This window comes from Camelus ferus, chromosome 17 (genome assembly GCF_009834535.1).
Source record: "Camelus ferus isolate YT-003-E chromosome 17, BCGSAC_Cfer_1.0, whole genome shotgun sequence".
Taxonomy (NCBI): domain Eukaryota; kingdom Metazoa; phylum Chordata; class Mammalia; order Artiodactyla; family Camelidae; genus Camelus; species Camelus ferus.
Genome location: NC_045712.1, coordinates 40,911,841 through 40,939,808, shown reverse-complemented (window position 1 = coordinate 40,939,808; position 27,968 = coordinate 40,911,841). Strand labels below are relative to the sequence as shown.

At 43.7% G+C, this 27,968-nt stretch overlaps 1 long non-coding RNA gene across 1 annotated transcript; it reads left to right on the top strand.

The window, feature by feature from the left end:
- The first annotated feature begins 79 nt into the window (after positions 1-79).
- LOC116657261 lies at positions 80-24,788 on the top strand. Its single transcript, XR_004312335.1, has 3 exons — positions 80-179; positions 12,121-12,387; positions 24,688-24,788. It is a non-coding gene; the product is annotated as an uncharacterized LOC116657261 (long non-coding RNA).
- Positions 24,789-27,968: the final 3,180 nt, after the last annotated feature.

The window sequence follows — 27,968 nt, the reverse complement described above, 5'->3', positions numbered from 1 at the left end:
TTAGATTTTGTGCTGCTTGTGAATTTCAGCTTTCCCTTTCTTTTAAAATCATGCTGCTTCTAATTTTGCTCACCATTCAGGTTAGGGGAGCATCCTCTACAAAGGGACAGGAGAAAGCAAACAAAGTAAGCTGCTGCCAAATATATTCTCCAGTGAGATGGTCGCCATGGATCTGAGAGGTTAGTGGGGAGAAGAAATGGCTTGTACCTTACTTTACTGTTCAGTGTCGTGTCATGGTGAGCAGAGATGCTGCCTTCCCAGGGACAGCCCCAGCACTGATACCCAGACGCCCTCAGCACTGCCCGTCTCCAATCTGCCAGTTCCTCCAGAGCCTTAAGCATCCTGCCCTGCAGCTCAACTGATGGGCTAGCACTTGGTGGTAGGTTTTCTCAGAGCAGTGTCTGCTGACATGAGAATCACTGACTAGAAATGCAGAGCCTAGAGTCCCCTTGCAGACCCACTGGAGCTGTCATTTTCAACAAGTTCCTCAGGTAAATAGGATTCACGTAGATTATTTTTCATGGACCTCTTTGTTTAATTTAATAGCGTGTTTCCCTTTCCTTTCCCCCCTTTTAAAAGTCATACAGGGATATGGTGAAGCTGGTTCAGTGAAAAGTAGAAATAGTCCTTAGTCCCCAGGCTCCCTCCTCAGGGACTCCTACATTTTTCAGTTTTTAATGTATCTTTCCAGAGGTGTTCTTTGCATATATATTTATATAAATCCCTTTAAAATACACAAATGGTGGCATCCTGAATACATTGTTCTGTCACTTGCTTTCTTCCCCATGCACTATATCTTGGCTATGGTTTCATGTCAACATATTGAGGTCTTCCTTTTTTTTTTTTTTTTTTAATGGAGGTATAGTTGATTTACAATGTTGTATTAGTTTCTGGTGTACAGCAAAGTGATTCAGTTATATATGTATATATTCTTATGCATATTCTTTTTCAGTATAGGTTACTATAAGATACTGACTGTAGTTCCCTATGTTATACATTAGGACCTTGTTGTTAATCTATTTTATACATAGTAGCCCATATCTGCCAATCCCAAACTTCTGATTTATCCCTCCTCCACCCTTTCAGCCTTGGTAACCATAAGTTTGTTTTCTATGTCTGTCTCTTTCTGTTTTGTAAATAAGTTCATTTGTATCATTTTTTTTTAGATTCCACATTTAAGTGATACCTGATTTACTTCACTTAATATGATAATCTCTAGGTCTGCCCATGTTGATGCATTTGGCATTAGGATCATTTCTATAGTTTGTTCCTTATTTCTTAAAATGGCAGTACAGTACATTTTGTATGGGATGTAGTTTGTGGGTTTTGGATAAAGCTGATGTCTGATGCTGATCAGGCGTCTTTCCCTGCTTAAGCTTTAGGAATAGGGTCTCATAAAACTGCAGCCCCTGGGAAAAGGGAGACAGTTGATTTCTTTTATCCCTGCTTTTGAGCATAGGCTAGCCTGTCTTGGTCTGGGTTCCCCCTAGGCTGACTTGGAGACCAGGATTTCAGTGTGGGTAGTTTATCTGGGAAGTGATCACAGGGAACACCTGTAGGAGAGTGGTATTTACACACCAGCTCCAGTTAGCCACTGGTGACTGACTGGTTGTTGGTGGGAGGTGGGGGTGTTAAATTTCCCCGCACTCTGGTCTGCCTCCCTGGGCAGATGGGTTCCAGTGGCCAGAGAGAGCAGATCTCAGGCAAAGAGAGGCAGGTGCCAGCAGCTGGAAGCAGGCAGGTATGCACTGAAACGGTAAGGGCAGGGGAGGATGGCTGGCGTCCCAACAGTGGCTGCTGCACTCCTGGAGGCCAAAGCGTCCAGGTTCATCTCTATACTCAAAAAGAGCAATTGGCGTGGATTGGGGTATCAGAAAGACAGATTCTCTCCCTAGTTCTGCTCCACTGGTTGGTGACCTTGGGTGAAGTGAGTCGTTCAACCTTTTGGAGCTTTGCTTTTCCCATTTGGAAAATGGGGTTAATAGCACCTACCTCCCAGGAGAGTTTCAAAGATTAAATAAGATTTCTGGTTTTGAAAAAAGGGGCTTCTGAGGTCCGAATGTAGGAGATTATTGTTACTGTATAACAGTAACATCCGGGAAGGCAGACAGTTTGCATGCTTTAGAACTCGCCTGAGGTCACCACATTTGGTAAAATCAGTGCTCCTGTTCCCTAACGTCACACAAGTTATTCTCTAAAAATGCCCAAAGTCAAAGTGAGACCAACTCAAATGGCACCAAGATGCCAATAAAAATAGGATTAAAATGATTCCCCGGGAAATATTTTCTATCAGGAGAGAAGGAAACCCTTTAACCTTGCAGTAGCAGAAATATCTTGTTATTTGACCCAAAACAGCCTGAATTTTAGAGTCAGAATGATGCTTAAAGTTTGCTCAGTTCATTGGTTTCAAGCACTTGTAGCCTCAGAACAGTTTTCTGTATTTTATTTTATTTTTAATGGAGGTACTGGGGATTGAATCCAGGACCTTGTACATGCTAAGCATGCGCTCTGCCACAGAGCTGTACCCTCTGCCCCCATAACTTATTCTTTAAAAAGAATGGTACTCAAAAGCTTTGCTGAATGAAAGTGGAGTGCTCCTCCAGTGGAGTTTGCTGGGGACCCAGGCCCTCTCTTGGGGTGCTGTCACCCCCATCAGGCTCAGGCTCTTTTAGGCTCCGTAGGCACAGTCTGTAAGCAACTGGTCTGATACAAAGGAGCAGGTGAGGCCCCATGTCATTCTAAGCTGGGGCCTCTTTATTGTTTTCTTTCTGTCTTTTTTTTTTTAAATTGAGTTATAGTCAGTTTACAATGTTGTGTCAGTTTCTGATGTGCAGCACAATTTTTGTCATGCATGGTCATACATACTTTCTTCCTCATATTCTTTATCAGTGTAAGCTACTACAAGATCTTGAAAATATTTCCCTGTGCCGTGCAGTTTATGCTTGTTTATCTATTTTATATATACCTGTCAGTATCTACAAATCTCGAACTCCCAGTTAAGCCTGGGCCTCTTTAAATGATTGAGAGAACCCAGGCCAAGGCGAATGAAACTGGCAGAGACCTCACCCCCTGGCTCTGGTTCTCTGCTTTAAGGATAAGCTCTTGAGTTCCTTTTCCTCCGACCCGCTTTGAAGTTTGGAGCCCACCTTGAAGCTCCCAGCCTAGTCCTGGTGCATTTGTCAGCTCATTTCCCTTCCAGCCCAGCCGGCTCCTTCCCCTGCCACCTTCGCTCTCAGGCACATAAACTGGCTGAAACCTCTGTTCCCACTGGTCCCAAGGGGACTGTACTGCTAGGCCACCTCCCTCCCACCAGGCCTTAGGGGAGGGGGAGGGTGTCCGGAGAGCAGAGGGGACTTGCCTAGGGTGGCAAAGCTTCTGCAAGCGCCTAGTGCAGAGCGATTCAGGCCACGTGTGCTCCCCGTAGCTGTTAGTCCACTGCTTTCAGGCGCCTTCTGTTTTGCCTTTCCTGTTGTCCAAATTAGCCGTCTCTGGGAGGCCTTGTCGTCGTTCCAGTCTCAGCCAAATGGCACGGGGGAAGGACACCCTTGGCTCCTGATGGGCATGTCTTTTCTCCAGGGGAGGAACAGATGGAAATGGGATTGGATGTTACCATAAGCGTTGGCAGAGGACAACTCTGACCTTTCTACTGTAACTGTGCCACTTCCTGACAGGGTGACCCCTTAAGCCTCAGTTTCCGCACTTGTAAAATTGAGATTGGATTTGGGTTGCTTTGAAAACTGCACAGAATGGCATGTGTGAAAGGACTCTGGAAAGAGGAGAGGCTTCAGAAACGGAAGAGGTGTCTTTATTATTGTACCTTTTTGATGGCTGTGGGGTGGAGGTGTAATTTCTGTAAGGCTGAGCATCCACCTCACAGGTAGCCTGGCGTGGACAGCAGAATATAGCTGCTTCTCCAGGGAACCTCACCTTGTCTGGAGAGAGCTGTGCCCTCCGGCTGCCCCTGACCAGTGCAGATGGGAGTGGGTGGATAGATGCCCCATCCTTTTCAGTGCTCCAGTGGGACGATTCAGAAGCACATCCTCGATATCTAAGAGGGTTCCCATCGTGATTAAGCCCCAGGGCTGCTCACTAACACATCCTTTACTAGGTGTTCTCCGTTCCCTGTCTCACCCTCTCTCTGTCCTCTCACCCCTACTTTCTGGGGGTCTTCTCCAAAATAAACTGCCTGCACCCTAATCCTCATGTCAGGGATTGGTTTCGAGGGAACCACAACTAAGACACACAGCCCCGTGGGCAGCAGTGGGGAGAGGGCTGAGAGAGACATAGGGAGATCAGAGGTTAAGGCCTCCCACAGCTGAGGAGGTGATAGGAGGCAGGGAATAGTGATCCTTGCTGAGCAGCTCAGGAAGGATGTGGGTCCCAGGAAGCTGCCTGTCCCCTCCTGGCATGACCCCAACTGGAGCCCAAGCCTTCCAGCCCTGGGTTTGCTGGTCCTCAGAGCATTCTCTGCCTGAACCCACTCAGGGGCTCCGCTGAGCACAGTGGGGTGGGGACAGAGCTTGCAGGTGTTCTGTGCCGCAGCGAAGCCTCAACCCCTTAATTCAGTGCACACCTATTGAGCACCTGCGCCGTGTGGAGCGTTTGGAGCTGAATCTGCTGGGAATCTGTCACACGCCCTAAAGCAGTGTGACGAAGTTAAACAACAGAAACACAGGTCGGGGGAGGGAGGGCAGGAAGTTTGGGAATGAACTTACTGCATGAACTTGAGCACATTGAACTTCTGGGTCCCTGTTTTCCATCTGTAAAGCCAGTGGTGGGAGACTGGCAGATCTTGGTGGGTTGTCACAGCTCAGAAAGTCATCCATGACTTCTCTTCAGTGACTCCATTACTGGGGACACCTGACAGGGATAAGTTGGGCCTGATTGAAGGTTAGTTCACAGCTTGTCCACACCACCTCTGGAGCGTTGCATGAGAAAATGGTTCCCAGCCCACCCTGAGCATCCTGGGAGGTGGTTCTTCTAGCCTGAGTCCTGTGCTGTCCTCCTCCCACTGAAGCCTCCTGCTTGCAAGGCTGTGAGGTCACAACTTGTTGACACAATCAACTGAGACCCTTCCCAGCTCCTTATCTTTTTTTCCTCTCCCCCATGGAGGTTTATATATAGGTTTCTGGCCCCAAGTCAGGCTCCAAGTTGGGGAAGGGGGTAAATTATTTTTCAGGCTTCACTATTAGATCAGGCTGGACTGTCTTAATACTTCAACATAAGATAAGGTACGGACAGGATACACTCCCTTTGAAGGCTCTAGGGGAGACCCTTCCTTGCCTCTTCCAGCTTCTGGTGGCTCCAGGAGTTCCTTGACTTGTGGCAGCATCATCCCGTGTCTGCCTCCATCTTCACACAGCCCCCTCCTCTGTCTCCACGTGGCTTCCTCCTCTGATCTGGGTCTCGGTGTCGCTCTCGTAAGGCGACCAGCCAGCGGACTCAGAGCTTGCCCACATAACCCTGGATGTTCTCATCTTGAGCTCCTTCACTTGATTGTATCTGCAAACACCCTTTTCCCGAATAAGATCACACTCAGAGCCTCCATGCAGACATATCTTTTGAGGAGTTGCCGTTCAACCCAGGACAGTGAGGCAGCTTCACGTCCCCTGAGTGGTGTGGAGCATCTGGAGTGCCTGCTGTGCAGCCCAGGGAGGGCAGGGGCAAGCGAACTCCCTGAGTTCAAGTTACGGTCAGCCTGGTGGAATGAGCTTGAAAGAGAAATTGGGTTGAGTAATAGAAACTGAAAGAAAGTTATATTCGTTAGGCACCTGTGTTTGTAGGCTAAGGTTTTACTTTATTTTTTTATTGAAGTAAACTCAGTTATAATGTGTTAATCTCTGGTATACAGCATAATGTCCCAGTCTTGCATATATATACATATATTCATTTTCATATTCTTTTTCATTAAAGGTTATTACAAGGTATTGAATATAGTTCCCTGTGCTATTCAGAAGAAACCTGGTTTTTATTTGTTTTTGTATATAGTGATTGAGCTTTGAAAATCTCAAACTTCCAGATTTATCCCTTCCCATCCCCTTTCCCCCGTAACCATAAAACTGTTTAATATGTCTATGAGTCTATTTCTGTTTTGTAGATAAGTTTATTAGTGTTTTCTTTCTTTCTTTTCTTTTCTTCCTTTTCTTTATTTCTGTCTCTCCGTCTCCCCTTCCTTCCTTCCTTCCTTCTAGATTCCACATGTCCATGGTATATGGTATTTTTATTTCTCTTTCTGGCTTAATTCACTTAGAATGACAATCTCCAGGTCCATCCATGTTGCTGCAAATGGCATTATTTTATTCTTTTTTTATGGCCGAGTAGTATTCCATTGTATAAATATACCACAGCTTCTTTATCCGGTCATCTGTCGACATTTAGGTTGTTTCCATGTCTTAGCTAGTGTATATAGTGCTGCTATGAACATTGGGGTGCATGTATATTTTTTAATTAGAGTTCCCTCTGGATATATGCCCAGGGGTGGGATTGCTGGATCATATGGTAAGTCTACGTTTAGTTTTTTGAGGAATCTCCATGCTGTTTTCCATGATGGCTGTACCAAACTGCATTCCCACCAGCAGTGTAGGAGGGTTGCCTTTTCTCCACAGCCTCTGCACCATTCATCGTTTGTGGATTTTTGAATGATGGCCATTCTGACTGGTATGAGGGGATACCTCATTGTAGTTTTGATTTGCATGTCTCTGATAATTAGCAATATTGGGGCTTTTTTCATGTGCCTATTGGCCATTTGTATGTCTTCATTGGAGACTTGCTTGTTTAGGTCTTGTGCCCATTTTTGGATTGGGCTGTTTTGTTGTTGTTGTTGTTACTAAGTTGTGTGTAGACTGAGATTTTATATCTGCTTTATATAAAATATTGAGGTTAACTAATGTCAGTCTGGTATAATGGAAAGAAAATAAATTGTAGAGTCGGGTCAACGTTGGATTTGAATTCAGATCTGATCACTTAGTTGCCGGGTGACTGTGGGTTAATCGGGTCAGGTCTTGAACCTTCATTCCTGCATGTGTCAAATCAGGAAAGGTGAAACTTACCTTGAAGGGTTGTTGGGGGATTCGCATGAAAGCCCCAGTGATGGGTTTTCAATATGTCTCATGTTATTAAAGCTCTGTTTTACATAACAACAGTCACATTTTACTAAACAGTTTTACATTTTACTAAAGCTCCTTTATGTGCTGTGGGGCCACTTTTCCTTAACAGGCTCTTCTTGTTATTCAAAAAGTTCTTAGCAAAGCTAGTCCTTCTGGGGACTGTGGTAAACAGATTTAAATGGAGTGAACCTCGATGTCATTGTCCCGTTGGCCCTGGTCTGGCACAGTCATACCTGAAATGGACACCACTTGGAGAGTGGCCGTCTTGCCCTTCTTTCTGTCCAAGTATGACACACATTACATGTGGGCTTGTTTTCCCAACTGACCTTTGGGAACGAAGCATTTGATGGTGGTATTTGTTTCAGGGTTGGGAGCAGTGTAGCAGGGAAGTTCTCTTCCTTTCTCCTTCCCGGCATCTCTCCCCACAAGCCAATAAAACCTGAGTGTTCTGTAGTTCATTGCTGCCAGTGGTGAGAAATGCATCTGTATTGGCACAAGCCAAACCAACTGCAGCTGGATAAAGCTGCGATCAAGGCTGAAAACAAAGCAGTCAGGTGGCAGCCCTGCCTGGTGTATAGCACTCGTTAAAAACCAGCTGACTCAGTGGAAAGACTCTTGCAGACAAAATGCATGCCCTCCTCAGAAGGGCTGCTCTTGGAGTGCATTGCAGCTCTTGTGCTGAAAGCAAGATGCTCTGGGCTTCCTGTCCCTCTGAGGTGCCCAGCACAGTGGCCTTTGCTCCCATGGATGGCACTCAATTTGGGGCTACCCAGACTGACATCGCAGTATCTGGGCACACTCAGAACTCTGAATAGCTTCTCCTCACCCATAGTAGAAGCCTCAGGCATGCCCCAGAAAGTCCTGAAAGCTCAGTTCAAAAACCTAGCAAGGCACCTCTTCCGACTCCTCTTTTGAATTCACTTACTTTTGCCTGGTGTCCTTAGTTTCTGTTCCAGCTCTAAGTCTGCTTCCTTGCTCAGTCCTCCAGCAGAATATGGATTTGAGTTTTATGTTTTCTTTCCACCCCTGGATGCTTTGTTTTTGCTGGGCCACCCAGCCTTTTTGCTTTGAGAGGAGAGTTTATCTCACTCCATGAGTCACCAAGTGTATTAGTCAGTTTTTATTGCCATAATGCAACATAGCAAATAGCACACTTTTATTATTTTTGCTTATCGGCCTGCGGGGTATTGAAGATGGCTCTGCTTCAGACTGTGGGTCTCCATGGGGCTTCTTCCTCTGGCACCAGAGGCTCTTGGGAGCACGCCTTTCTCATGGCAGGTGGCAGAGGCTCAAGGGGCCACGTTTGATGAAGTAGGGGCATTTAAAGGCTCTGCTCGTCTAACCTCCACTGAGCAGAGCAAGTCATACAGCCAGGATCCTTGTGAGTGGGATGGAGATGAACATCCCTCCTCTTCTTGGGGGGGCACTGCAGAGTCACATGGCAGAGGACGCAGATGCAGGATGCTATGGTGGCAGTACTGAAGAGGTGGAAAGAGTGATCCAAGCTACCACGCTGTGCCAGGCCCCGTGCACTGCGCAGCCTCTGGGCAGTCTGGGAGAGCCAAACATCTGACTTCCAGGGAGATTAACTTCCCTTTGGTGCTGAGTCGTCTTTCTGTAAATTACCAAAAGAGGCCCCTTTGGGGCAGATTGATTATCCAAGGTGCCCCTTCCTTTGGGATGATACACCCCTAGTCTGGGTTCTTGACTTGGCAAGTGGAGGACACACTAGAATTCAGTCCCCACTGAATTGCTCCCTGGTTGGGGGGGCACCCTAGTGGCAGGTCAACCTGCAGATCATCAGGGGTGGCTCACAGGGCTTGGGAGAGCACTTTTGTCACAACGGACAACCGAGTCCAAGCTTTGCAGGTTGGAGTGGTCTGGGGGTAGTTTTCTACGGTTGTCAACCCAAGTCAAAAAGCTTGTTTTTACTGTATATAAAGTAGATAAGCAACAAGGACCTACTGTACAGCACAGGGAACTGTATTCAATGTCTTGTAATAACCTACAATGGAAAAGAATCTGAAAAAGAGTGTGTGTGCATATATATGTATATGTATGTATGTGTATATCAGAATCATTTTGCTGTACAACCTAACACAACATTGTAAATCAACTATACTTAAGTAAAAATTTTTTTTCAATAAAAAAAAGCTTCTTTTTCTTTTTTTGACTCCATCTTCAGAAAAGAAACGAAGATTTTTTTCCTTCCCAGAAGGAGCCTTGCCAACCAACCACATAGGCCAGAGCCAGTGTAAAAGGAACAAAGTGATTACAAAACTTTTGTAACTATAGACTAGCCTATCCGTCTTTGAAGAAAGGCCTTCTTCATTCCCCGGGAATGACCACATAACCCACAGTGACCCTCACATTCCAACATCAGAGGAAACACCACACCTCTTGGGACGACAGTGATAACGCAGTGGTCTACACTGAGCAGTCCTGCAGTGCCAAGGAAGTGGGTAGCCCTGTCCTCCAGGTGTTTGTGGTGGCCAGGTGTGTGGGGTGCCGTGCTCACCCTTATACTTCCCAATTATCGGAAATACACCAAATGCATTGGAACTCCAGAGTCTCTCTCAAATAGCGCGGCTTCAGTTTGAATTTGGAGGCAAGACCCAGGCTTTGGCAGATGGAATTCTTGAGTGCATCCTTTACCTGCCCTGCACCCTTACCCTTGATGTGGCCTCCTTGTGGGTGGGGTGTAGTCTCCACCTCTTGAGTCTGGGTTCGGCCATGTGATGTCCTTGGGCCAGCTCTATGCGCAGAAATGAGTGGGTACCAATTCTAAGCCTGGGCTTTGAAGGGTCTCCGAAATTCTGATTTTTCTCTCGTGTTCAGAGAAGACCTTCCAGGGATCTGTCTCCCTCTTAGTCTGGGCCCTGGAATGGACACACATGGAGGGGATACAAGCCAAACCTTGGTGAGAGCCAAGACGAGTTACATCCAAAGCTGGATGCAGAACCCCTCAGCCAAGATCAGCCTAGATCTGTCAGTCTCCAGCCGACCCGTGGACCCACGGACCCACAGATACACAAGTGAGAATGAGTGGTTCTAAGACGTGAGATGGTTGGTTATATCGCGTTATTGCAATAACAGTTAACGGATTCACTTGCTTTCTAATCGAATGCCTCAGTATGTTGACCTTGGACACCACACGTGGCTGGGACATGGGAAGCACCCCAGCAGAAAGGCCACTCTCTTTTTTGACTTGAGGGCTGGGATCTGCCTGAAGGAGAAAGTGTGTGACTCAATTAAGATACAATTAAGATCCTCCTCCATGGCCTCCCTTTCATCTACCGTCCTCATTATCCGGCTTCCTTTTCTTCTCACTGTGGGAATGGTACTGCCAGCGCATGCTGATGAGTTTGTCTGTGGCCCAACTTCTGAACCAGAGGCATCTGGGTAATTAATTTGGATTTAAGCTCCTCTCGCCAGCCCTTGATAGGCCCAAGACTAAGTGCATTGGAAGGCCTTGATTTCTCCTGGGCATTTTGGGGGTACTTAGAGGTCAAGAGTCATTTGATGCCTGTCTGTCTACAGTCGGTCTCAAAGTGAGTTTTGAAAAATGTATGAAAATGTACAGTTGTTTCAAGTGACTTAGCTTGCTCCTGGGAACCTCCCCCCTCGCCCTCCAAGTGCTCTGAAGTGTTTTGCATTTCATCTTTACAGTTTGGTTACAGAGCAGCTCTCCCTCATGCACATATGAACTGTTTGCTGGGCATGAGGCTTGGCTGGAGCCCAGGCAGAATATGGGCTCCTTGACACATGGCCGCCTTCAAAGGGAGGTGATGAGCGGGTGGAAATAAGAACGTAACTCCAGAAGACAAGTGGGGAGTGAGCTCGAGAAGGAATAGCCCAGTTCTACATGTTACCGTTTCTAGATGCACAAAGTGCTTTCTGGCTTTTCACATTTCTCTGCTTTCTCTCTACCCTCTTTAAATCTTCTGTAAGGCCCAGCGTTTCTAGATCTCATCAGGGTTAAGTGAAACCACTCATACTCTGAAATCTGGTAGTGCTTACTACAATGACTTTCAAAATGTTTGCTGGGTCGCACAGTCAGAAATAAATTTTGCGTCAGTCCTCCCCCCACACACTTTTACATAAGTCCAGTTTAAAGTTTTACTCTTTGTCTTAATCTGGGTTCTCCCAGAAGTAGACTCCAAGATAAGGATTCATGTGCAAGTGGTTTATTTGGGAGACGATGCCAGGAGAGACCAGTAGGGGAGTGGGGAAGTGACCCAGGGAAAGGAAGGAAGATGTTAGAGAATGCATTATCAACAGATGCATAACCTCACTGGAGAACCCTGGCAGCGGTTTTTTGCAGGAACCAGCCTTGATGCTGGCCGCCGCTGATCCTGGCCTCCTGGTATTCATGCCCTTGTGTAACTCTCTCCCACAATGAACTACGTGTGTGGCCTGTGTGTCCAGCAGAACATGGCAGAAAGAAGTGATGCTGTCCGTGGCAGGCGTCCTCTGAGATGGCCCCACTCGCTGGTGTTCCTGCTCTGGATAATCCCCTTTCCTAGAGTAGGGTCACTTATAACCAGTAAGAAGTTGCTTCGTTCTAACCCAGAGGATTTAACAAAGGTGAAGCATCTCGCTTCGGAGATGAGGTCACAGAAAGACTCTGGCTTTTGCCTTGCTTGTGCCCTCTTGCTCTTTCCTTCCCTGGCTCTGGGGACAAACCAGTCCCCGTGAGCTACCCTATGGAGAGGCCCACGTGGTGAGGAACTGGTGTCTCCTGCCAACAGCCCGTAAGACCCTAAGGTCTGCCAACAGCCACGCAAGTGAGCCCTGACTGAGACTGAGTCAGAGGCATCAAGAGGCACCCGCTAAGCTGTGCCCAGATTCCTGACCCATAGAAACTGTAAGTTAATACAATTTTGTAAGCTGCCAAGCCTTGGGGTTATTTGTTATGAAGCTGTAGCTAACTAATGCAGCATCTGACTTTTGAGACTAGGTCATAAAAGACTTTGCTGTTTCCACTTTTGTCTCTCTCTCTCTTGGGTTACAGCCCTGGGGGAAGCCAGCTGCAGATTGTGAGGACACTTTAAGAAGCCCTATGGGGAAGTTATGTGGTAATGAACTGAGGCTCCCTGCCAACAGCCAGCACCAACTTGCCAGACACGTGAATGAACCAACTTAGAAGCAGATCATTCAGCCCCAGTCAAGCCTTTGACTGACTGCAGCCCCATTTGACATATTGACTGCAGCCTCATGGGTAACCTAGAGCTGGAACCACCCAATCAAGTGTCTTTTGAATTCCTGATCTGCAGAAATGGTGAGATAATACATATTTTTTGTTGTCTCAAGCTGCTATGTTTTGGGAGTAAATTCTGAAGCAGGTAGATAACTAATGCAGTGCAGAGCAAATGACTCGGAGTTACTCTCCTCAAATGAGGGATACCCCTCTGTCAGTGGAATGAAAGCTGCTTTTAGGGGGTGTTAATTCTCCCACACTGTTTTGTGGGCAGAGAGGGCTTGGGTGGCAGAGAAAGCCTGTAGGTGAGAGATGCAGGTTCTGGAAGTTGAAAGTCAGGGCCATGTGTACCCACAGGTAGAGGTGAGGGGATATAAGAAAGGGGTTCACAGGGCCTGCTAGCTCTCAAACTCAATTTAAATCTCATCTCTATTACTGCCCTACCCCCAGGCAAGCTTGGAGCCCCTACTTCGTCTTCAGAGCCTGGTTCCTCCAGGATGTTGTCCTTGGCAGAAGCGTTACTGACCAGGGTTCTTGGTCTCTTTAATCGATAAAAAATTGATAAGAGGCCAGACGAGAAATCCAGGCAAGGCTTTACTGGGACTTGTGCTACAGCATGAGGGAGCGAAAACAAGTAACAGGTTCCGTGCTCGCTCCTTGAGTGAGGGTGAGCTGGTCCTTTACAGGGCGTGAGGGTAGATGGCGGGGATCAATGGGTGGGTCCAGAGGGGTGGCTTAGGTGGTCTGCCCACCCCCTTGGTGGTGCTGTGTGCAGGGATCATGCGTGGTTCCCTGCTTTTGCTCCCCACACCTCAGAAGTGGCAGTTGGGTTTTTGGTCTTTTTGTATCTTGTTACTCATAATTTGCCCTGACTGCACAGTTATTTTTAGTCCCTTATAGTTTCTTTGTATTCTGTTGCTCAAGGAGATGTTTGTCCAGGTGCAAGCACTGCAGCAAAAGGTCCCAGGTCCCAGCCTGTCTCAGAAGGAAGAAAAGTCAAGCATCTCTCTTTTTATTTTATTTTTAAAATTTTTTTTGGAGGGATGGGGGGAGGTAATTAGGTTTGTTTATTTGTTTATTTATTTATTTATATAGGAGGTACTGGGGATTGAACCCAGGACCTTGTGCATGCTAAGCTTACACTCTACCTCTTGAGCTATACCCTCCCACCCAAGCATCTCTTTATGTAAATGACCCATCTCGGGTGCTCCCTTTGATGGGCGTTGGTGTTTCTTGGGCCAAGACACTGACTGGTTGTTGATGCTCCCTGTGCTGTGAGTCCAAAGGCTAGGCTTGCTCGCGGGGTTCATGTCGAGGTCCCAGCCCAGTTGAGTAGAATGCAGGGATGACAAGTCCTGTCCCTGATGTCTGCTCCACCTTCAGGACTTTCCAGCATCAGCCTCACCAAACGGGCTCTTCCAGGTTCTCCTCTTCTGTCTTGCGCCTCCTCTCTAGGCGTGTTCCTGCACAAGTGGACACAGTACATCTCTGGGGGTTGAGGGGCCAGACTCCCCATCTTGCAGGAATCCCAGATCTTTACCACTAACTCCTATAGCCAGCTCCCTTGGCTTTGAGGTGTTAAGCGAACAACACTCACACCCATTGGGAGGAATCATATCCAGCATGGCCTTCCAGTTGGTGGCTCCATCAGTGGGTCCTACCTTCTGTTTCTGGAGCATCAGGAAAAGTCTTGCTCAGCACCGTGTAATACAAATAAAACACCTTTCTCGGCTCTGAGCAGTGGGTTCTTCACAAATATTCATTTTCCTCCTTCTCAGTGTCAAGGATGGACCATGCACCGGTGTGATTGCCCCGAGGATGTGGGTTTAACACAGAAACGGGGCTCGTGGAGAGAGGGAAAGGAAAGAGTGCCTGTGTTTCTGCTCCTAGTGCAGAGTCTCGCATAGGGTGCGTAAGCGCGGAAAGAATGAAAAATGGAGGTGATACAGGAGCCTTTGCAACAGAAAGCAAATATATAGAGATGCAGAGGTCTAGCATTAGCCTCTGGTGCTTGTGGGGGACCCGGGGTAGTGGCTGTGCCTGGTCTTCAGTGGCTGCCCCCACGGGCCAGGGGCTTCTTCCTGGGCACTGGGCGGCTGCCGACCTTCTTACATCTTTTCGGTGAAATGTGGCCAAATGCAAGGCCCTCACTACGCGCCTTCCTTCCGGAGCCTGCCTGGGCTCCCCCTCTTCCCTTTCTTCCTGCCTTTCTTCTTCCAGCCGTGTATTTCCGTATCTACTACAAAGGTCAGGAAAACAAATCAATGAAAAGAGGGACCCAATAATCCTGAAACCTGGCTTGGGGATGGGAGGTGGGGAAGGAAGCCGCTCAATAAAATGAAAGAGAATTGAAAAATTCCCCGAACAAGGCACAGCATGGGGTCTCGATCAAAGGGCCAGGCAGCTTCAGTTTCATGTGTGCAGGAGCTAGACGCTCTGAGGCTGTGGGGGAGAGGCGGCCCCCTCCTCCCTCCGTTCCATCACACACAGGCACACGGATGCGCACACACACACACACACGCACACGCACACACACACACACTCCTTGGACCACCACCTGACTGCCAAAGAAAGATCTGAGGACGAATTTCCAGAGTTGGGTGGAGGGCACTTAAATCCCTGATAGTGGTCCCATTTTCCAAGGCTGTCTCGAGATCCCATCTGCACTAGAGGGGTCAAATGCCCTCTGCGGACCAGACAATCATATTAATAGTGACTGAGGGATGGGATGTTACAAATTCCTTCTGGCTTTTTCTGAACTGACCTTGGAAAAAGGGGAGAAAATAAAAACCCATCAGTCTGCAAAGAGCTGAATCAGCTTTTTAGATTCCCTTTCTGAAAGTGGCATCTCTCCCATTGATGTCCTTCTTGACACCTACCACCTTCCCCTCCCACCCTCAACTCTGGGGCCTGAGTGAGCACTTTCCCCTTGAATCACCCACTGTACCCCAGTACACATCCACCAGCGCACCTGGGGTGCTTTCTTGTTCTCCATCATCAGTCTGTCCCAGTCTCTTCTAAGGGGCCGGTGGTCAGGGGCAGATTGCCTGAGCTCACACTGAGCCATCACCCCTTACTGGTGAGTGACCGAGGATGGGTGATGTAACCTCAGTTTCCTCATCTGTAAAATGGGGATAATTAACGCAGTTCCTCTTTCAAACAGTGACTCTTCACATATATAAGGGCAGGCTCTCTTCTCCAGACTCAACAGGCTCTGGCTGTTTCCATAGTTCGTCAGCTATGTTATATAGCTCCCCAGCGTCCAAAAATGTCTTGAACAAGAACAGTATCATCAGATTAAGGAGAGAAGCTCTCTCCACTTTGGTGAACCTCACTTGGATGTATATGTTCTGGCATCTTTGCTGTCTGGTGACTCACTTGATATGCTTATTGTACATCAATGTAGAAAATATGATGACTTCCATATGGACACAGGTGGAGAAGGCAACATTTATGGTCATCTGTGTGTATGTATAGAAGTGCATGTGATTATTTTCCTGCTTTTTTTCCAAAGAGCTTTGATGGTGGTTTGTTGATTAAAACAGAATAGGAAATGAATTATTTAATAATCAAACAGAATAAAGATGATGGGAAGGTTGCAGAAACAGATGCTTTTAAGATTTCTGAGTTGAACGGTGCAGGAAATTTGGCTGTTTCTTGAAATTTAAGGCTTTAAAACAAATCCTGACAGTACATTGTTTTTGTTTTGGCAAAAAAAATGGTTTTATTTCCTGTTTCCTGCTTGTAGTAGGTCAGGTAAATGGCAGCTGAATCCAGGGAGATGAGACATTTAAGTAGGCTTCGGACTTGGCAGCCAACAGCATGTTGGTTTGTGTCTTTTTTTTTTTAACCTGGTTTTTCTTTGTCTTTCTCTTATTTAGACAAAATCAAAAACCAGCTCCTCTATTTATAAGTCACTTTTCGCATTATTCCTCTAACAATTCTGAGTATGGCATACACATTACTCTTCCCGTAAATTGCAGCCCCAGAGAGTTAAGCATGACCTGCCCATTGTATGGACGTACCGTAATTTATTTATCTGTTCTCTTGTTGAAGGACATTCCAGCTGTTTCCACTTGGGACTTTTGTAAATAAAGCTACTGCTAACATTCTCATATAGGTCTGTTGTCGATTTAGGTATTCATTCCTCTTGAGTAAAGACCTAGGGGTGGGATTGCTGGGTCGTGGAAGAGGTGAATGGTAACGTTTCTAAAGCCAGTTTCCCACAGTGATTTTCCCGCTTTGCACACCTACGAGTGGTGTGCAAGAATTCCAGTTTCTGCGTGTCCTCACCAACCCTGGGTATTGTCAGTCTTTGTTTTTATTGTTCCTGTGAGTGTGTAGAGGTCTTGCACTGTGGTTTTAATTTTTATTTCCTCAATGATTAGTGACTTTGAACACCTTTTCATATGTGATCTGGCTGTTTGAATATCTTCCCTAGCACCCAAAGGAATGAGCTACTGTTGCTCGCAATAACAGTCTAATTTCAAACATGTTACGTTGCATTAAAGAAGCCAGGCACAGAAGAGAACATGCCGTGTGATTCCATTTTCATGAAAGAATAGACAGATCTGGCCCATAGCGATAGAGGTTGTAAAAGTGGTTGCCATGGGAGCTGGGATGGGGGTGTTGACTGGAACAGGACAGGAAGGAAGCCCCTGTGGGTAATGGAAACGTTTTTCAGCTTGATCTGGGTGAAGATTACACACATTTCTTTCCTCTGGCTCTGTGAGCTCAGCCTGGGCCTCTGCCGGGAACACCTCTGCGTGTGCTCGCCTGGGGCCACTGGTGGTCATACCCTGATTCACCAGCTCAAAAGGGGGCTGGAAAAGGGAGCCTGGGAAAACCACTGAGCCATTTCCTATCTCCTCCCAAGTGATTAGCTTTTGCCTCCTCATACAGCTAATCAAAGCCGCTTAGTCTGGTTGTTCATTTCATGCATGGCACAAGGGTACCTGATGGAGTGAGTAGGCGCTGGGATCCAAGCTGTGGGCCCAGGCTGTGCCTTTTCCTAGACATCCTCCAGGAGGAGATATTTTTCTTTTTTGGCTTAGACAACAGAAATTTATCTTCTCACAGTTCTGGATGCTGGAAGTTCAAGATCAAGGTGTCCTGGGCTTCGTTTCCTCTGAGGCCTCTCCTCTTGGCTTGCAGACGGCTGCCTTCCTGCTGCTTCTTCACCTGGTTGTCCCTCTGTGCCTGTGAGCCCCTGGTGTCTCTCTGTGTCCTTATCTCTTCTTATAAGGACGCGAATCACATTGGATTAGGGTGTATCCTCATGCCCTTTTTTTTTTAACTTAATTACCTATTTTTAAAAAATTGAGGTAAAATTACTATGAAACATAGTATTAATTTCTGGTGTACAATGTTCAGTCTTTGTATACACTACAGAGTGGTCACTGCGAGAAATCTAATTACCATCCATCACCACATGATTGACCCCTTCACCCATTTCGCCCACCTCCCAACTCCGTTCCCTGCTGATGACCACCAGTCTTTTCTCTGTATCTATGAGTTTTGTTTTGTTTTCTATTATTTTATTTTTTAATATTCCACATATAAGTGAAATTACATGGAATTTGTGTTTCTCTGTGTTACTTCACTTAGCACAATGCCCTTGAAGTCTATGTTATGACAAATGGCAAGATTTCCTTCTTTTCTTTATGGCTGAGTAGTATTCCACTGTATACATACATCACATCTTCTTTATTCATCTGTCAGTGGACACTTAGGTTATTTGCATATCTTGGCTATTGTAAATAAGGCTGCTGTGAACATAGGAGTGCATGTATCTTTCCAAATTAGTGTTTTCATTTTCTTCAGATAAATGCCCAGAAGTGGAATAGATGAATCTTATGGTAGTTCTTTTTTGATTTTTGGTTTTTCTTGAGGAACCTCCATACTATTTTTCGTAGTGGCTGTACCAGTTTACATTCTCACCAACAGTGTGTGAGGGGTCCTTTTTCTCCACATTCTCTTTAATTGTTATTGTTGTTATTTGTTACTTGTTGTCTTTTTGATAATAACCATTCTAACAGGTATAACAGGTGGTATCTCATTGTGATTTTGATTTGTATTTCCTTGATCATCTTTCATGTGCCTGTTGGCCATCTGTGTGTCTTCTTTGGAAAATGTCTGCTTAGATCTTCTGCCCGTTTTGAAATTAGATGATTATTATTTGCTACTAAGTTGTTAGAATTCTTTGTATATTTTGTATATTAACCCATTACTGGCATATATGATTTGCAAATATTTTCTCCCATTCAGTAGGTGGCCTTTTCATTTTGTTGCTGGTTTCCTTTGTTGTGCAGAAGCCTTTTAGTTTGATGTAGTCCCACTTGTTTATTTTTGTTTTTGTTGTCTTTGCTTTTGGGATCAGGTCCAAAAATTCTGTGCCAGGACTTATGTCAGGGAGCTTATTGTGTATGTTTTCTTCTGGGATTTTTGTGGTTTCATGTCTTATATTCAAGAATAAAATACCTATGAACAAATTTAATGAAGGAGATGAAAGAACTATGCATTGAAACCTATAAGATATTGAAGTAAAAAACTGAAGAAGACACAAAGATGAGATGTTAGGGATAATTAAAGTAAAAATGGTCTTTTTGATGCAGTTTTAAATGGGATTGCTTTCTTATCTCTTTCTGATATTTCATTGGTGGTGTATGGAAATGCAACAGGTTTTTGTATATTGGTTTGTATCCTGCAACCTTGCTGAATTCAGTTATTATTTCTAAGGGTTTTGGTGGCATCTTTGGGGTTTTCTATATATAGCATCATGTTATCTGCAAAAAGTGACAGTTTTACTTCTTCCTTTCCAACTTGGATGCCTTTTATTTCTTTTTTCTTTCCTAGATGCTGTGGTTAGGACTTTCAGTCCTATGTTGAGTAAGAGTGGTGAGAGTGGGCATCCTTGTCTTATTCCTGATCTTAGAGGAAAAGTGTTTAGCTTTTCACCATTGAGTAGGATGTTACTTGTGGGTTTGTCATATTTATTTTTGATATTGATGTATGTTTCCTCTATACCACTCTATTGAGAGCTTTCAATCATGAATGAATGCTGAAGTTTGTCAAGTGCCTTTTCTGCATCTATTGAGATGACCATATGCTTTTTATCCTTTTTTTTGTTAAGTGATATATCACACTGATTGATTTGCAGACTGAACCATCCTTGCATCTTTGGAATAAATCTCCCCTTGATCATGATGTATAATAAGAGGGGACAATTTTTATAATTTTGTAGAAAGTCATCCTTTAAGCCTACAGTGGCATTGTATTGGAAAGCTGTTTATGAGCAAAATCTGTGTTGGTAGTTGTTGAAATAGCAGTTTCTGATCATTTTGGTGGGAAGACATCTCTTCCTAAGGATAGAAGCCCCACTTGGGAACATTTTTTTGCTTGTTCATTCATTCCTGCTCCCTTTCTTCCATCCATTCGTCCATCCATCCATCCATCCAACCACTATTTTCTGTGTACCTAGGATAAGGAATGTCTTATGCTAGCTTCTGGAGATGGTTTTGTTTGTTTGTTTGTTTTTTGTTTTTTCATTTAAAGCTGGGGATGCAATGGCATTTTTATTTGTATGCTCCTGTCTCTGACTCCCCAGGAAACAGCTCTGGCCAAGGTGTGAAAAATATCTTCGCTTTCCTGGCTGGAGAATGCAGCTCTGCCTTTGGATATTACATACAAGCTGGAGAAAGCTCCGTAAGGCAGTGTTTTCCCAACTTCGCACCATCAGCTCCTTTCTGTCTGTGGTTCAGGAGTCTTGCCTGCTTGGGTCCACTTGTGCTCTGCCCTGTCCAGAGGACTACTGGAGGATCTGGTGTAAATGTAGCTTCTTTTTTTCAGTTTAGACTTAATTAGAGAGTAATCTTGCATTCTGAAATAGGAAAAAAAAGAATGGAAGTGGGGTGCCACAATAATCAAAGTAATATCCCTTACATTGTACAGCTCTGTACCTACTTCTGAACTATTTTCACATTAATTATCCCCATCACCCACCAGTTGGAAGGTAGGGGGTAGATATTATCATTAGCATTTCTAATTTTGGTAGAAAACATGTAACATGAGATATACCCTCTTCACAAAAATTTAAGGATACAATCTAGTATTGTTAACTACAGACAGAATGTTATACAGAAGGTTTCTAGAACTTTTTCATCTTGCATAGCTGAAACTCTTTCCCCACTGAACAGCAGTTTCCCACATCTCTCTCCCCACAGCCTTGCAACCACCGTTCTACTTTCTGTTTCTGTGAGTTTGACTGCTTTAGATACCTCATATAATTAGATTCATGCAGTGTTTGTCCTTCTGTGACTGCATTATTTTATCTAGCATAAGGTCCTCAAGGTTCATTCATGTAACATATGACAAGATTTCCTTCTTTTTATGGTTAAATAATATTTCATTGTCTGTATATACCACATTTTATTTATCCATTTATCCATTGATGGACATTTAGGTTGTTTCCACTTCTTAGCTACTGTGAAAGAACATAGAAGTACAAATATCTTTTTATGGTGGTGGGGAGGAAGGTAATTAGGTTATTTATTTTATTTTTAGAGGAGGTACTGGGGATTGAACCTAGGACCTTGTACATGCTAGGCATACACTCTACCACTGAGCTATACCCTCCCCTCTTGCAAATATCCTTTTGAGATCCTGATTTCAGTTCTCTTGGATAAATGCAGAGAAGTGGGATTGCTGGATCATATATGTTAGTTCTGTTTCTAACTTTCTGAGGAACTTCCATACTGTTTTCCGTAGTGGTTGCACCATTTAGGATGTAGATATTACTAATGCATACTGGAAATCCCATTGCATTGACCAGCTAGACTACCCTACTGCTTGCTAAACAGGGCTGTGTACTAACTTCTGACCTTTTTGGAGCCTCAACAGATAAGGAATGTCAGTTAGTCACCCTAGAATTCACCAAGCGGTCCCAGAATTATCATGGGATGGAGGCATTCCCATTAACCCTTAGCATCCTTGTTCACCAGCACTTCCAACCAGCTGGCCTGGGAGCTGGAAATTTAGGGAGATAGTAGGCAGTTGGTGGCCTTCTTCTATGTGACATTGGGAAGCAGAGCAGGGAGGAAAGAAATGAAACCCCAGAGAGAACTTTATTTAATTTTTTTTAATAACATACAATGTACAAATATTTTTTTCATTTAATAAGTATATTTAAAGTTCATCTCTTCAAAAAAACAGCATTTTAATTACATTCAAATTTTGTTCATCTTAAATATAAACAAAATCATCATTTGCATACAGGGATAGATATTAGAAAACAGATGGAAATTAAAACAAGTTTTATTTTTTAGGAGTCCTTACTTCCAAATTAGTACTATGAACTGCTAAATACATATGTAAATAAAAGGAACCTGAAAAGAAAAAATAATGTACATATATATATAACTGAATTACTTTGCTGTAAACCCGAAGCTAACATTGTAAATCAAGTACACTTCAATTAAAAAAAAAGGCCCAGAGAGATAAAGTGACTCAATTAATGCTTCTGGCAGGGTCAAAAATAGATGGCAGGGCCAAGAATAGAATTTTAGATGATCAGATAGTATTAATTTGTCTCATAGCAACTGACCTCAGGTTGCAGCGTGGGATTCTTATTTTCAAATAAAGATTTCAGTCATTTCCCTTACTATATGATCCAGCAATCCCACTCCTGGGCATATATCCAGAGGGAACTCTCATTCAAAAACATACATGCACCCCAATGTTCACAGCTGCACTATTTACAGTAGCTAAGACATGGAAACAGCTTAAATATCCATCAACAGATGACTGAATAAAGAAGTTGTGGTATATTTATGCAATGGAATACTACTCGGCCATAAAAAAGAATAAAATAATGCCATTTGCAGCAGCATGGACCTGGAGATTGTCATTCTAAGTGAATTAGGCCAGAAAGAGAAAGAAAAATTCCATATGCTATCACTCATATGGAATCTAAAACAAGAAAAAAGAAGACACTAAAGAACTTATCTACAAAACAGAAGCAGACTCACAGACATAGTAAGCAATCTTATGGTTACCGAAGGGGAAGGGAGGTAGGAAGGGATAAATTGGAAGTTCAAGATTTACAGGTATTAACTAGTTTGTATAAAATATATAACAACAAGTTTATACTGTATAGCACAGGGAACTATATTTAATGTCTTATAGTAACCTATAATGAAAAAGAATATGAAAACAAATATATGTATGTATATGTATGACTGAAACATTATGCTGTATACCAGAAATTGACAAAACATTGTAAACTGGCTATACTTCAGTTTAAAAAAAAGATTTCACTCATTTCCTATTAATCTTTTTATTATTTATCGTGCAGCCATGGAGTTTGCAGAAATGAGTTGATGTCATATAAGTCAGAGAGGACCAGGCTTGAAGAGAATGGAGTAATGATTCCTGGCTGGGTGTGTGATTTTAATTCCAGGTTGGCTAGGAGCAGATGTTATCAAAGAAGGGCCATGGCTGTGGATGGAAAGTGTCAGTGTGGGGGACTACTGAGAATACCCTGCTTCTCAGTTAAGAGAGCTCTTGGAGACCTGGGTGAGCTAGAGCTGAGTGAGACAGCATAAAACTGGGTGGTGCTTGGACTTAAAATACAGGTTGATGTTCACTATAGCCAGAAAGGATCCTTGGATGGGGCAGTGAGGGAGACTGGAAACTTGGGCTTGAATAAAGTCTTGAATCGGAAGGTGAATTGGCAAGCAGTCATGAGGAAGACATTTGAAAGACTCTTACATCTCATGGCAGAGAGAATCAGACTCTCTATTGAAGGATCTAATGCACTGTTTTGTGTGTAGTAGTTCTTTAGCATATTTATCGATTCCTCACAAGATGTTGGGAGGTAAAAGTCTAATGAATCCGAATAACCACGGGGCAATTCTAGGAGAACATTTGTGCAAGGAGTAGAAGGATATTTGCAATAAAGTGGCTAATGGCTTCTGCATTATAAAGAATGGTGGACACTCTGCTTGAAGTAGGAGTGGGGAGGCCCAGAGTTCTGCATTACTGTTTGATATCTCATTTTCCCCTCAGTGAACCCATAAATCACCTTCTTGGAATTTCCATCGTTTTATAACACACAAGTGTAAAAATCACTGAATTAAATGATCTCTAAGGCCAGTACGAACTCTTAAGGGTCAATGATTTGTATTACTAGCAAATTTCTCCATAAATTAGCTTTTTATTTTATCATACCTGAGGTCTCCTTGGTTTACTTTAGCACGTATGATTTAGTTCTGTAGATACCTGTATAGGTTTGGATATCAGGGATTGTAAGGGCAGTTCCATGGCCTTTTCTAGCAGAAGACTGTCCTTGTTGGTAGCTTCAGCTCAGGCATGCCTAGACATGGGTGTGGGCCAATTGTTTTATTCTCAGAGGTCTTTGAACAAAACTGTGGTGGATGGCAGACACGGCCAGGACTACTCCCCTCCTCATTTTTACAATGTGACTTTGCAGCTCCTCTCATCAAGATTTGGAGTTTATTTCCTCACTTTTTGGGGTCTGAGATAGCTTAATTTGAGCGATAGAATGTGGTGGAATTGACATCATGCCTGTTCTGGGCATGATCGGCCATCATGTGACAGACCAGGCTGGCAAGCTGGAAAATGGAGATCGCTTGAGCCGAGACAAGCCATCTCAGCTGGGGCCGTCCTCAGTCCGTCAGTGGCAGCTGACTGCAGAGGAGTGAGTGAGCTGAGACCTAAAGAACCACCCATTTGAGCCCAGCTCACGTGGTCAAGACAAAGACTCATGAGCTAAATAAATTGTTTTAAATCACTGCATTTTGGGTAATATGTTACACAGCAAAGTTAACAAATACAACTCATAGAATGCACAACGCCAAGAGTAAACACTAATGTACTTTGGGTGATTAGGATTTGTCAATGCAGGTTGACCAGTTGTAACAAGTGTGTCACTTTGGTGGAGAATGTTAGTAATGGGAGCGTCTGTGCATGTATTGGGGCAGGGGGTATATGGAAAATCGCTGTACCTTTCTCTCAGTTTTGCTGTGAACCTATAATTGCGCTAAAAGAGAGGTCTTTTTTTTTTTTAAGTTAACAGATATGAAGAATTGATTAAGAAAATGACCAACAGAATCTTGAGACGCTTAGTGCAGTTGCCATGGAGGCTCAGGTTGACCCTTTATGGCAGAGAGAATGCTATGTGCTCTGTAAACCATTTCATTTTCTTCTTGGCCATACAGGAATACTAAATTTCCCAGCCTTCTTCCATATCACTACTTCTGGCCAAATATAGTGTGAACAGAAGTAATGAGTGTCATTTCTGAGCTGGAGTGATTAAGTGTTCAGTATGCTTTCCTCAGACTCTTTCTTTACTTTATTTTCCAGCTGAATGAAACCAGAGTGACATCAAAGACCATGATGATAGAGTCATAAGATGGAATCAGACTGCTTGGAAGAGAGCACCTCACCTGTATCCATCTTTGAAGTAAGCTATTTTTGGTATTTGAAGCTACTGGGATTTGGAATTATTTGTTACAGCAGCCTGCATTGATTACCCTGACTAGTACCTAATTAGAAACAAGGCACAATTTATTTTCAAGAGATTCAATTTATCTATTTTTTATTTTAAATATATTTGAAAGTTGGATAATACATTCACATGCTTCAAAACTAGAAAGATACAAGATTTGGAACAAAAAAACCCCTTCTTGTATGTATCTTCTAGCCATCAGATTTTTTCTTTCAGGGCAGCATTAGATATTTCTTACATATCCTGCAGAAATATTTTGTGCATATGCAAATAAGTGAATATATATATATTCCAAATGTATAATACATACATATATATGTATTTTGCAAATGGTAGCACATTTTACATATTATTGTTTCCTTGCTTTAAAAAAATTTAACCCTAAATTTTGGAGAACTTTCCTTATAGTACATAAATAGCTTCCTTTTTTTCCCCTCTGTGTACTTTTACGTTGATGGACATATTATAATTAATTTAACCACCTCCAACTTGACTACCATTTAGCTTGTTTCCAATCTTTTGCTAACACAAGAAGTGCTGTGGTGACCTCATCTTTATACATATGCCATTGCTTAGAAAATTTACCTTAAAGAAAAATGACTAGAATTGGAATGAAATTGTGTTATTGAAGGAGATTTCCAAATTTCCTTCACAGAGATTTTACAATGTCTGCTTCTGTCAGCAGTTAATAAGAGTGCCTGTTTTTCGGCACCTTCTCCAACATAGTATGATAATCAATGTTTTGATCTTTGATGAGCTGGTAACTTCTCTATTTTGAGTGCATTGTGAATCTTTCATATGTTTAAGAGTTCTTGGTTTCCTTTTGGTGAACCATCTTTGTCATTTGCCCATTTTTCTACGCTATTGGATTGTTGGTCTTTTTCCATCACTTTGAGTCATAGGAATAGATGAGGTTCGTGTTGAGAAGTAGCGGGAGTCTGCCTTTACTACCCTCAAATGAGCATATAGCTCAGAGAACCCAGACAGGAAAGTAACCACAATCCATCTGGGCATGTGGAGAACAAAGGAAAACTCTAGCTTTGTTCAAGGTCACATTTATAGGGCCTACCATGTGGCCTGGCACACAGGAAGTATCTAATAAATATTTACTGAAATTTTGAATTAGCAAATGAATGCTTGCCAAATGCTGGAGCTTGGAAGTTTTGTTTCTTTCTTTCTTTGTTTTTTTTCCTGACACTGAATTCCCCTGTGGGCCAATATGTGATCTATCCTTGAGAATGTTCCATGTGCACTTGAGAAGAATGTGTATTCTGCTGCTTTCAGATGAAATGCTCTATAAGTATCAACTAAGTCCATCTGGCCTAATCCATCACTTAAGGGCTGTGTTTCCTTGTTGATTTTCTGTGTGGATGATCCTTCCATTGATGTAAGTGGGGTGTTACCAAGTCCCCCACTATTATTGTGTTGCTTGGATGCTGAATTCCTTCCAGAACTTGATTCCTGTCCCTACAAATGGTTCCATGGTAGGGTCTTGGGTGTTGGTAATGCAGGCATTAAGTATTCTGCTGCTGCATCTGGAGGGGAATGCCAGAGGATGCTCAAGGAAGATCCGGAGATCCTCCCCACAACCCTAGGGTATGTACGGTGTTGGAGATGGAATCTCCCAATTCCCACTCGGTCCTTCACGTTACTACAGCAGAATGGAGTGGAACGGGAGGTAGAGGCAAACTTTATCCCCTGTTCCTCTGTGAACTGCAGTACCTTTTTTCTCTTCCCCAACATCAAAACCACTTCTAGGAAAGATTTTGCTGTTAGTAACCTTGGTTTGGGTTTCTCCAACACCTGACTCTGAGACAAGGATACTTATATTATCTATCATTGGAATAGTGAAGGGGACTGCAGTGGGAGGAGGGAAAGTGAGTGGAAGAAGGGGAGGGAACCAGTGAAGAGAACACTGGCACTCCAGCCACTGCTGTGGGCAACTGGCTCTTAATCCCATTGGAGAGGCTCTGGAAGCCAGAACAGACATGCCTCAGAGCCATCCCCCACAAGGGAGGAGAAAGCCAAAGCGTGTATGTCCTAACGCCAGTCAATCATCACTTTTAGCCTACTGTGGAGGTTGCAAAGTAGGGGCAAAGTAGGGGCAAAACAGGGGCAAGGGAAGTCCCCTTGGCAAAGAGATGCCAACGCTGGCAATGGGGAGATGGGCCAGTGGGTGCTCCAGGTGGTCCAGGTGAAGGGATGTGGGCAGGGCACTGATATCTGCTGCTTCAGCCTTTTCTGCTATAGCCTTGTCTCTAGTCTGACTCACCCCATTCCTCCAACCTGTTTTCCTCTCAACAGCCAGAGTGATGCTTCTTTAAAAAAATTTTAAAATGTAATTAGTGGATTAGTGTTAATTAAAATTTTTTTTAGTGTTTTAATTTTTTAAATTAAAAATTTAAAAAATACAATACAGTTTTGAAAGGTTACTTTCCGTTTACAGTTGTTACAATATATTGGCTGTATTCCCATAGCCTTGTAGCCTTATACACAGTCCTTTGTACCTCCCATTCCCCGACCCCTGGATTGCCCTTCTCCTTCCCTACTGGTAACGACTAGTTTGTTCTCTATATCTGTGAGTCTTTCTTTTTGTTATATTCACTAACTGGTTGCACTTTTTAGATTCTTCATATAGGTGGTATCATACAGTATTTGTCTGTTTCTCTTTCTGACTTATGTCACTTAGCTTAATACCCTCCAAGTCCATCCATATTGCTGCAAATGGCGAGATTATTTCTTTTTTATGGTTGAGTAATATTCCATTGTATAAATATACCACATCTTCTGTATCCATTCATCTGTTGATGGACACTTAGGTTGCTTCCATATCTTGGCAATTGTAAATAGTGCTGCTTTGAACATTGGGGTGCATGTATCTTTTTGAATTAGTGTTTTTGTTTTCTTCAGATATATATCCAGGAGTGGAAATGCTGTGTCCTTTGGTAGTCTTACTTTTAGGTTTTTGAGAAATCTCCATACTGTTTTCCCACAGTGGCTGTACCAGTTTACATTCCCACCAACAGTGTAAAAGGGTTCCTTTTCTCTACATCCTCACCAGCACTTGTTTTTTGTGATCTTTTTGATGACAGCCATTCTGACAGGTGTCAGGTGATGTCTCATTGTGGTTTTGATT